The sequence below is a fragment of the Delphinapterus leucas genome, chromosome 5 (genome assembly GCF_059928025.1).
Source record: "Delphinapterus leucas isolate spDelLeu-1000000601 "Yukka" chromosome 5, BTC_Dleu_Yukka2, whole genome shotgun sequence".
NCBI classification, from domain to species: Eukaryota; Metazoa; Chordata; class Mammalia; order Artiodactyla; family Monodontidae; genus Delphinapterus; species Delphinapterus leucas.
In genome coordinates this window covers 13,049,726-13,060,365 of record NC_143133.1, presented here as the reverse complement: position 1 = coordinate 13,060,365, position 10,640 = coordinate 13,049,726, and the positions used below count along the sequence as shown (strand labels likewise).

The following is a 10,640-nucleotide window of genomic DNA, read 5'->3' as shown; positions in this document are numbered from 1 at the left end:
GCAATGCATGAAAGGAAGAAGCATCCAGGTGCACCCCACCCTAGCTGTACTCCTAAATCATTCAATTTCTTGGGGAGCATGCATTCCTGGCCCTCATCAGGTGACCATCTCATTGCCAATTCGAACACTACGCGCCCTGACCGAAATGTTCATGAAAATGCATCTGAAGTTGGAGAAGAATATTAGCGTTTTAGAGGTAGAAGAAACCTGAGGAGTCATCTAGTCTAAACCTCCCTTTTTGTGGGAATCCAGAGAGGTTTATTCCATGTGTTGTCACACCTTTTATGTAGCATGTAGCACTTTTAAATCTTCCCTTTCAGGGTTTATATTTAAGTAATGATACTATTTATAATTACTTAAAACATTCAATTTGAATTGCAAAGGAGCTTTTAGTTATCTTGAATTTTAATGGGTATTTATTGACTTTCTACAAATTCTCCAAGTGTTTCATGGACTATAAGAATAAAAAAGAGACACTTATTTTCTAAGCTAAAACAAAATATAAAACTGCAATGAAGCAGTAAACCAAGATAGAATATGATAAAACCAGAAGAATTATGCAGAAAGAGACTGGAGATCATATTTGGGGAATAAAGAGTGCTTTCATGAAGATGACAGACATATTAAGAGACCTTGAAGAATGGGTAGGGTTTGAGAGTTAGACTTGAGGAGTGGGAAATAAGAGTATATGGATGGTTTAAAGCATAAACAAAGGTTCAGAGGCAGAAAAATATTTCACATGAGGATGTAAAATGCCCTCCAGCTTGTTTTACTGTGGGCATAGGCTAGTTATGGGAGAATAGTTGGCAAAATTACTGATTTTTGAATTCTTGTCGATCATGACACATGGTATTTCAATAAAAATCAAGAAAATGTAAGATGAAATGAGTTGAATAAATGAGTTAATTATATTCATATAAATTCAAATACATTAATAAATTACATGAATTAAATAATAGACCTTTGAAAGAAACCAAATTCTTCATCTTTGGCCTCTGAAAAGAACTTTAAAAAGAGCTAAACCATTTTGGATATGACATTAATATAAAGATTTCTCACTGAATCATATATGAAAAATTTGGTTTCATTTTTAGTAATCCTAAAATTATCTTCTTCATCGTTGAATTGAATGTTAAACACTATATCCAGTAAAAACGGCTTGGTTTTTTTGGTTGGTAGGGATTAGATAACCTAAACAGCTTTCAGTTATCAAAAACCTCAAAATACTACACAGAACATAACTGTTCATTTAAATGCCCACAGATGAATTTGAAAAATCCCAACGGAGATAAATGATGAGGAAACAAAGCCCCAGCTGATGTGGCAGCTGCCTTGGGAGGTGGGAATGGGGGCGAGGGTTGGTTCCATCTCTCAGTTATCAAGAATTGGAATTTAATGGCCCTGTAGGAACAGAAAACGGCACTGTGTATACACGAATCAGGGAGTTGAGAATGAAATAGAGAGAAGGTAGTTCCGGTTCCGACATGCGGATCTCCGTTCCTGGTGTTAAGTTGTCACGGTTGGTGGGCAGTAACTGAGCCAAGATGCTGCGGGAGTGTGCTGGCTCTTTGTTAGACTGCCCAGAGGACCATAAGTACTGCTTCACGCAGGCAGTTTGAAAATAAAGTTCCAGAGAAACAAAAGCTCTTTCAGAAGGGTAATGGAATCCCAGTGCATCTAAAGTGTGGGATAGCTGATACCCTCCTGTATAGAGCCATCATGATTCTTACATTTGGTGGAACAGCGTATTCCATATATCAGCTGGCTGTGGCTTCATTTCCCAAGAAGTTGGATTGATTTCACTTTATCCTCCCAGCAATCAGTTGGTTCAACTCCATTCAGCTCTCTGTGGGCCAGTATCTGATAACTGACTGAGTTCTTCTTTGAGGATCAATATTTATTGACATGTACTAACTGCCACCAGTAAAGCAGTCTTTACCATGAAAAAAATAAAAAGAAAATGAAATGGAAAGTAAAATGAAAAACTATGGAATAGTTGCAACACTAGTGAGTAAGTCAAGGGTGAACTGGAAAAATATCTACTCGCTGGCACAGAGAATCAGCTAAGCAACTCACCTGTTTCAGTCTGAGCTGGGAGTTGGGGTAGAAGAATTCTCTTCTGAGAGTTTATGAATGTGGGCCCACCTTCACATTCGTTATGAGAATGCATAAACAAGTTTTGTCACATTCATTAAAATAGAACAATTAAAATTATGAGTTATAGCCAAATAATCAGTGTAGATAATCTCGAAAGTATAATATATGTATAGTGTAAGTACAGTGTGCTACTATTTTATAAAGAATAGACACATGCAAGATGACACATTGTATACAAATACAGAGGTTATAGGTAAAATTATAAGAACATGGTTGGAAATAATGGCTTTCAGATAATGGCTATTTTGAGAGAGAAAAGGAGATGAATGGAATTTTTTCTTAAATTGAGTGTGTTAAAAAATGCTTAAAGCAGAGAATTTAGGTGATACAAACAAACTTTATTAACAGTTGATGAAGCAGACCGTCTATATTCAGAAAACTGCAAAATGGGGTGGAAGGCAGGAAGCTGTTATGGGATAAAGAATAAAGGACAAGGAAGAGAAAAATAGAAAATATCTAATTGGCTGGAGCCACATAGTCGACCTTGTTTGGCGTGAGAAGGGAAAAGGTAATAACTATAGAGCCCAGAGTTGGCTTCGTGTTTGGGGATTGGCTGACTGGGTATACTGCATTTCTGGTCACGTGGAACATCTACAGAGACAAGAAAGTTCACCTAAGTTTCAATTTGCTCACTTGGTACCCAAGGCAGGAGCAGCTCCATCTTGGGCCTAGAAAGTTATTATAATAGGTGGTAGATGTTTATTATATCCTTACTTTTTAATATAGCTGAAATATTTCATAATATTAATTAAAACAACTAATGACAGCATCTTTTTAAATTTTTTTAATTTTTTAAATACTTTTTAAAAATTGAAGTACTGTTGATTTACAATGTTGTGCTAATTTCTGCTGTACAGCAAAGTGACTCAGTTATACACATATATACATTCTGTTTTTATATTCTTTGCCATTATGGTTTATCCCAGGAGATTGGATATAGTTCCCTGTGCTATAGAGTAGGACTCTGTTTTTTATCCATTCTAAATGTAATGGTTTGCATATATTAACCCCAAACTCCCAGCATCTTAATTAATATAATTTTAATACCAAATAAAAAATTATCACACTGGCCTCACACAACAAATTTTCCTAATATCCTTTATGGATGTGATTTTTAAAACTATGTAAATCACAAGATTAATAGTAAATGTAAATAGAAGAAATTATAAAAGTATAGATAAAATGTTTGAATATTCAAAACAGATAATATCTTAGATTAATATCCCACGGAAATGATGATGTTTTGAAAATAAAACCACTTTTGGAGTTAGAAGGCTTTTTAGAGTTAATGTCTCTTCTTTTTTTCACTTTATTTTTTGCCAGATGATAAAGCCCTAGATGCACAAAGATTAAGTAATTTACTGAAATCACTCATTAAAGTAGTCAGAATCCAATTCTTTTGTTCCCTAATCTAAGTAGGCCTCAATACTTTAGACTTCCTTCTTGCTAGATTATATGTTTTAAAATAAAAAGAAACCTGAAACTATACTGATCGTTATCTTTAATAACAATTCTTCCTTTATATTTTCCCACCATTTCATGCATACACAGTTCTAAGTTTTAGTATGTAACAAAATCACAAAGGGCAAGCAATAACGGAAGATGCACTAGAGTGGCAGTCTTTATCTTTCAGAACTTTCATTTTGTACATCTACAGAACATAGGTAACAGTGGCTCATTAACCAGGAAATCTGGGCAATTTGTCAAAGTGGTATCAGTGTTGCAAAGCACCCTTTGACTCAGCATTCTAGTACTCCCCACCAGCTCCCTACCTGAAAACCAAATAATAATCTGCCACTCTAAGCAGTGACCTGGAGTACGGGTCTTTCTCTCCATTGGAGAAGAACATTAGGAGGAAAGGCTCTTAAATGTTTTGCTCTTATTTCAGAACCTCAGGAAAACTGCTTGTCTGTTGGTTTTCTGAACAACTACCGTAAGACTGACAATCTCACCTCCCTTAAGGGCAAGGAAAAAGCACACCAGAATTTCAGGCTTGAAAAATGGCACATACATAATCATCAAAGTCCCACTATCAGCCTTTAATTTGCTCCCTGAATCCTTAAATGTTTCGGAATCCTATTTTAACGTAATTTTATCTTTTAGCAAGAGTATCTGGCTCCTCATACAATGATTTTTCCTAAAAGATTTTAGCAAGCAGATTTTTGGGAAAATGTTAGGAATTTTCTAAGCCTTTGGTTACTTTTAGACAAGCCAACTAAAAAAATCTGCCTAACTAAAAGCTGTTTGGGCATGCAATGAGGCAAACCTCCATGTGGTATAACACTAACAAAATGAATATCTTCAGAACTGAGAATGTTGTTGATGGTGGGTTTTTTATTGTTTTTTTTTTTTATGATCGCTCAAATGTTTATAGCCCTGTATATGCACTAAGATGAAAAATCAGTGCAACTGGAAAAAAAAAAACAGTGGTTTAAAACAGTTTGGAAGAAAAGAAAGTATCCCAATAAATCACTTGTCATTCTGGATAATAGAATACTGCATCATCTTCTATCAGCTAGGATAAAGGTTAAAACACTGTGCTTGCTCTCTAAGCTGTGTGATCTCACTGACATGTTCAATAGTGGGTTCCATCATTATTACCTTTTTGGTAATGGAAACACTTTTCTTTCCTGTAATTGTTTATAATTCCTGAAAACACTTAAGGAATGTCATCTGCTTTAATAAGTAATAAATTCTCTGCTGCAAGTGTTGAGAGATAGCAATAACAGGAAGAGAGAAGAAAACTTCTTTTCCCAGCAAGCATAAAATGCTGACAGAATGCTTCACAAATTATTTAAAGCATTTTGCATTAAAAAAAAAGGAGTTTCAAAAAGAAAGGTTGTCTTCCTGAAAAATGATAGGTTTAAAATGCAAGGGTATAGCATTGAAAACTTAATTGGAAAACCTTGAGCTATTCCATCTAGACCATGATCCACAGCAATCTATCACTCAGTCCCACCATTAGTCCTTCTGAAGTTCATCTCCTGACTGATCACCTGTTAATCTCTTTTGCATCACTCCCATCCTCTCTGAAAATTTTTGAGGTCTTATTTAAGTAAAAATTTTGCATGCACATCATTTATGAAGTTGAAATATGCTGCCAGGTTTACTACAAAAATATCAGTCTCCAGCTATGCCTCCCGCTAATTCCTCCACCCCAGAGGAAACTCATGCCTTAGCTGATTATTTAACCCCTTTTATAATATAGTATATTTGGTTAGATATTTGGTGAACACATGATTATAACCAAGTAAAGGCTGTTCAAAGAGCCAAGTTAATTAATAAACTATGTTTATTTTCCTATACAATTTATGGGCTTCCTGGAAAAAAGTTATTTATTGTTTTTGTTTTTCTCTGTACCTTTCATTAATTAAACTTCAAATTACCTGCAGTTGTCTAAATCTCCTCTCTATATGGTCAGTTGTACCAGGCATTCTATCAAATTAATCTTTTTGGAGTTCTCTCTCCCAGAGCTTGCTCCAATCTGGGCTGTTCTCCCTCCATCTGGGGTACAGCTGACATTCTGGGATTTATTTATCACCATGCTGGGAATCCCTTCATTTTCTCTCCTTGGTTTGATCTGTTTTTTTCTGTCCCAGGCCTTCCTCATTGTTGGTTTGCTCTCTCATTTTGTAGAACACATCCACGAATAGCTTTCACAGAAAGCATATTTGTGACTTTACACGTCTAAAGATGTTTTTATTCTACCCTGAAATATAAATTAAACCTTTCAAATTTTATCAGGGTAAAGTTATATATAGCAAGTTGCATAAATCTTAAATGTATATTTGATGACTATATATATATATACACACACACACTCACACATACACACCTGTATACACCATCTAAATGAAGATATAGAACATTTTTATCAATCCAAAGGTTTCTTAGTCCCCGATCTAGTCAATACTCACTCTTTAGGAGTTACCATTATTTTGACTACTATGACTTGAATTAATTTTTCCCTTTTGATTGCTGTAGGTTTACAGTAAGCCTTGATATCTGGAATTATAAGTCCTCCAGCTTAATTCTTCTTCAAGGTTGTCATGGCTATTCAGGGTCCTCTGCACCTTCATAGAAATTTTAAAATCAGCTTGCCAATATTCACCAAAAGAAAACAAAACAAACCTTTATTGGATTGAGAAAGTTCTTTTGTATTGCTAGTTTGCTGAGAGTCTTTATAATGAATAGATGTTGAATTTTATCAATTGCTTTCTCTTAGTCTATTAATATATTTATATTATTTTTCCTTTAGTCTATGGATGTGGTCATTTATACTGATTGTGATTACATTCAAATGTTCAACTAACCTTGCATTGTGGGAATAAACTCTACTTGGTGTTGATATCTTATCCTGTTAATATATTACTGGATTTAATTTGCTAATATTTCATTTAGGGTTATTTAATTTATGAGAAATATTGGTCTGTAACTTTTCATTTCTTGTAGTATCTTTGTCAGGTATGGATATCAGGGTTATACTAACTTGACACTTGACTAGTAGTTTAGTTGGTTATGGAATACTAGGTTGGAAATAATTTCTTTCCATTGTCTTCTAATGTTTAATGTACTCTTGAGTAGAATTACATAATTACGGTTTACACTGTAGTCTATAGGATCTTCATATGTCTCTGATATTTTAAAATTTACTACACCGTGCTGGGAAGTAAGGTGTAGTTTTAACCTCCAAACTAAGATCTTCTGGTTGTGGGAAGTTGTCATGAATTATTTTATTAACAGTGTAGTAGGCTGAATAATGCTCTCTCCGGTCCCCCTCACCCCCCCCACCCTCACCTCCCTGCCCCGCCCCCCGCACCGAGATGTCCATGTCCTAATCTTTGGAACGTGTAAATCTTATGGCAAAAAGAATTTTGCAGATGTGGTCCAGTTAATTATCTTGAGATAGGAAAATTATCCTGGATTATCTGGGTAAGCCTGATGTAATCATAATGGTCCATATAAGAGGTATGCAGAAGGAGTCAGAGTTAGAAGGCCATGTGATGACAAAAATGAGGTTAGAGTAATATGCTTTGAGGATGGAGGAAAGGAACTACATGGCAAGGAATATGAGTGGTTTCTACAAGCAGGAAGAGGCAAGGAAAGGAATTCTTCCCTGGAGACTTCAGAAGGAACCAGCCTTACCAACAACTTAATATTAACACAGTGAGACTGATTTTAGTCTTCTGGTCTCCAGTACAGTACTGAAAGCAAATACACTTATGTAGTTTTAAGCCACCAGGTTTGTGGTAGTTTGTTGTAGCAGCCGTAGGAAACTAATACAAATGGTCGTCTCCTCTCTTTTCTCTGTACTCCGTTTGTGGAACTCCTATCTTACTATAACTTTTTGACCTCACTGGCAAATTTCTTATCTTTATTTCATCTTTTTATCTTTTGACCCAAATTTCTAGAATATTCTCTAAATTTCTCTTCAGACTTATCTTTTGAACTTTTCATTTCCACTGTCAAAGTTCTAATTTTCTTGGAATCTACCCCTCTTTTTGTTCTCGGAATGTTCTTTTTGTTTTTTTTTTTAATGGTATCCTGTTCTTTTTCATGGTTGCAGTATTTTATTTATTTTCTTTTTTAAATTAATTAATTAATTAATTTGGCTGTGTTGGGTCTTAATTGCAGCATGTGGGATCTTTGTTCCGCCACGCAGGATCTTTCGTTGTGGCCTATAGGCGCTTTGTTGTGCAGCGTGGGCTTCTCTAGTTATGGCGTATGAGCTCTAGAGTGTGCAGGCTCAGTAGTTGTGGCACTTGGGCTTAGCTGCCCCATAGCATGTGGGATCTTAGTTCCCTGATCAGGGATCAAACCCATGTCCCCTGCTTTGGAAAGTGGATTCTTAACCACTGGACCACCAGGGAAGTCCCTGTTTTCTACCTAAGAATATTAATTTCCTTTGAAGTTTTATTTTTCCTGCAAAATCAGTCTCCTCCAACTTTTATTTACCTATTTCAATTTTTATATTTCATAGTAGAAACTCTTTTGTTTTTGGTAATATTTGTTGTCTGCTTATACTTAAGACTTGACAACTAAAAGATTAGATGGAAGCACTGAACACGTGGCAAAAGATTTCCTACAACTTTTTTAAGTATATAGTGCTCCCAGTTCTTAGTGATCATTTTAGAATGAATTTTTACACTAAGCTTTATTTCCAGTAGGAGGTTCTCAATCAGTAGTTGGATCTTCTACATTTCCCTGAAACTAAATGTTTTCAAAATTGACCTCTACACCCTTATTTACCTTCCCTACACACAAGCTTGCTGCTCTTTTTTTGTGTTTCTTCTTTTATTGGAATCACTAACTATCTAAGATTTAAAACTAGGCATTATCCTTAACTCTTTTCTCTTATCTCCTACATCCATTAGTTACCAAGTCATATCAAATTTACTTTCTAAATATCTTTCACTGTACTTCACTCATCCTCCACATATTGTCAGTCCTCCTGTCTCTTTCAGACTTTCAACATTTATTATTATATAGACTATCACAGTAACCTAACTTGATACCTTCCTCTGCTCTCTATAAGCCTCGGATCTATTGATATAAATTAAGCATTCAACAAACATTTCCTTAGTACCTAAATCTTTGCCAGGTATGGTTTGACCTGAAGGTACCACTGAGAAAAATACGTGGTTACTCTGTGTTAGTGGAAAAATTAGTTGACTGGGAAATAATGCCTTAATGGAAAATTATAAAACAGCGTGCTATTGTTATGACAGGAGAAATATAGGGGACTAGAGAGCCGTATAGGAGGGCAGTCTAACTTACACTTGGGGGCAATTGGAAAGACTTCCTAGAAGGTCATGTGTATAGAGACCACAAAATTAGGGAATATGTTCCGTAAATCAGACACAGCCCCTGCCAGGTTCTGAAGTGGTGGGCACATTTGGTGGACTGTAAGGAGTTCAATATGGCTTAAGTGGAGGGTGAGAAGAAATTGGGTTGAAGCTGGAGAAGTAATCACGGGCCAGATCACTCAGAACCTTCTAAACCAATTTTAGGAGATTGGGAATTTCTTCTAAGAAAATCAGGAGACAAGCAGGAAACTTTGGGATTTACTTTGCATTTTAGACGAATTTATGTTTCTCTGGGGAATGGATTGAAATTGATCAAGACTGAAGAAGGAGACCAGTTGTAATAATCCAGTCAGGAGATGGTAATGGCCTGAAATAGGGTTAGGGAAATGGAGAGTGGGAAAAATAGTTAGCCTTGCAGGACCTTAGGAAGTAGGTTTGGGAGGATAAAAGAGTGGGAGGAGGACTTCCCTGGCGGTGCAGTGGTTAAGAATCCACCTGCCAATGCAGGGGACACAGGTTCAAGCCCTGGTCCCGGAAGATCCCACATACCGTGGAGCAACTAAGCCCGTGTGCCACAACTACTGAGCCCGAGTGCCACAACTACTGAAGCTCACGCACCTAGAGCCCGTGCTCCGCAGCAAGAGAAGCCACCAAAATGAGAAGCCCGTGCACCGCAACGAAGAGTAGCCCCCGCTCTCTGCAAGTAGAGAAAGCCTGCGCGCAGCAACGAAGACCCAACGCAGCCCCAAATAAATTAATTAATTAATTTATTAAAAATAAAAAGAGTGGGAGGAATTAAGAAACATAGAAATGGCAGGTTTGAAGGAATGGTTCATCAATGAGTTAAATTTTGATCATGTTGAGTTTGAAGTGTCTACGGGACATCTAGGTGAAATTACGCAGAAATCCGATCATGTATTCTCAGGCATAAACACACTCCATAGTTCCCTACAGTGTTCAACATAAGACCAAATCCCTTTGCATGGTACACAGAGTCCCTTACATTCTCACCCCGGCACGTCTGTCTGGCTTCATCCCTTGATAACAACTCTTAACTTCTTCAGCTACTTATTCACACCCTTTCGTGTCTCCTTGTCTTTAAACATACTGTTGCACATTTGACCCACACCACATAAGTACTTTTGTGAAGCTGAGCTTCGTCATTTTCTGCAACACAAATTCCTCACACCAAGTATTTGAGTACTGTATCCTTAACTGAAGATTGCGGCGGCTACGGGATAGATTGTATTGCACAGTACACAGGCTTCTGCCCTCTCATTGCTCATTCCCTCTTCTATCACCTACTAGATCTGTGCTGTCAGGTGCTCTAGCCACTGACGACCTGAGGTAGCGCTAGAGCATTTGAAAGGAAGCTAGTTTTAGATCAGATGTGCTGTAAGTGTAAACTACAAGTCAGATTTTGACGACTTTGAAAAAAGAACATAAAATATATTGGTAATAATTTTTTAATTATTAAAGTGACAATGTTTTGGATTTATTGAGTTAAATAAAATATACTATCAAAATTAATTTCTCCTTTTTCTTGTTTTATTTTTTTAAATGTGACCGTCAGAACCTTTAAAATTATATGTGTGGCTCACATTATATTTCTACTGGACTGTGCTGTCCTAGACCTCTCTCCGAGATTGTCAAAATCTTCTTCCTCTATTATGCAAA

General features: G+C 36.4%; 1 pseudogene; it reads left to right on the top strand.

Moving 5' to 3' along the window:
* The first annotated feature begins 839 nt into the window (after window positions 1-839).
* Window positions 840-3,681, top strand: LOC149749089 (cytochrome c oxidase subunit 7A2, mitochondrial pseudogene; annotated as a pseudogene).
* Window positions 3,682-10,640: the final 6,959 nt, after the last annotated feature.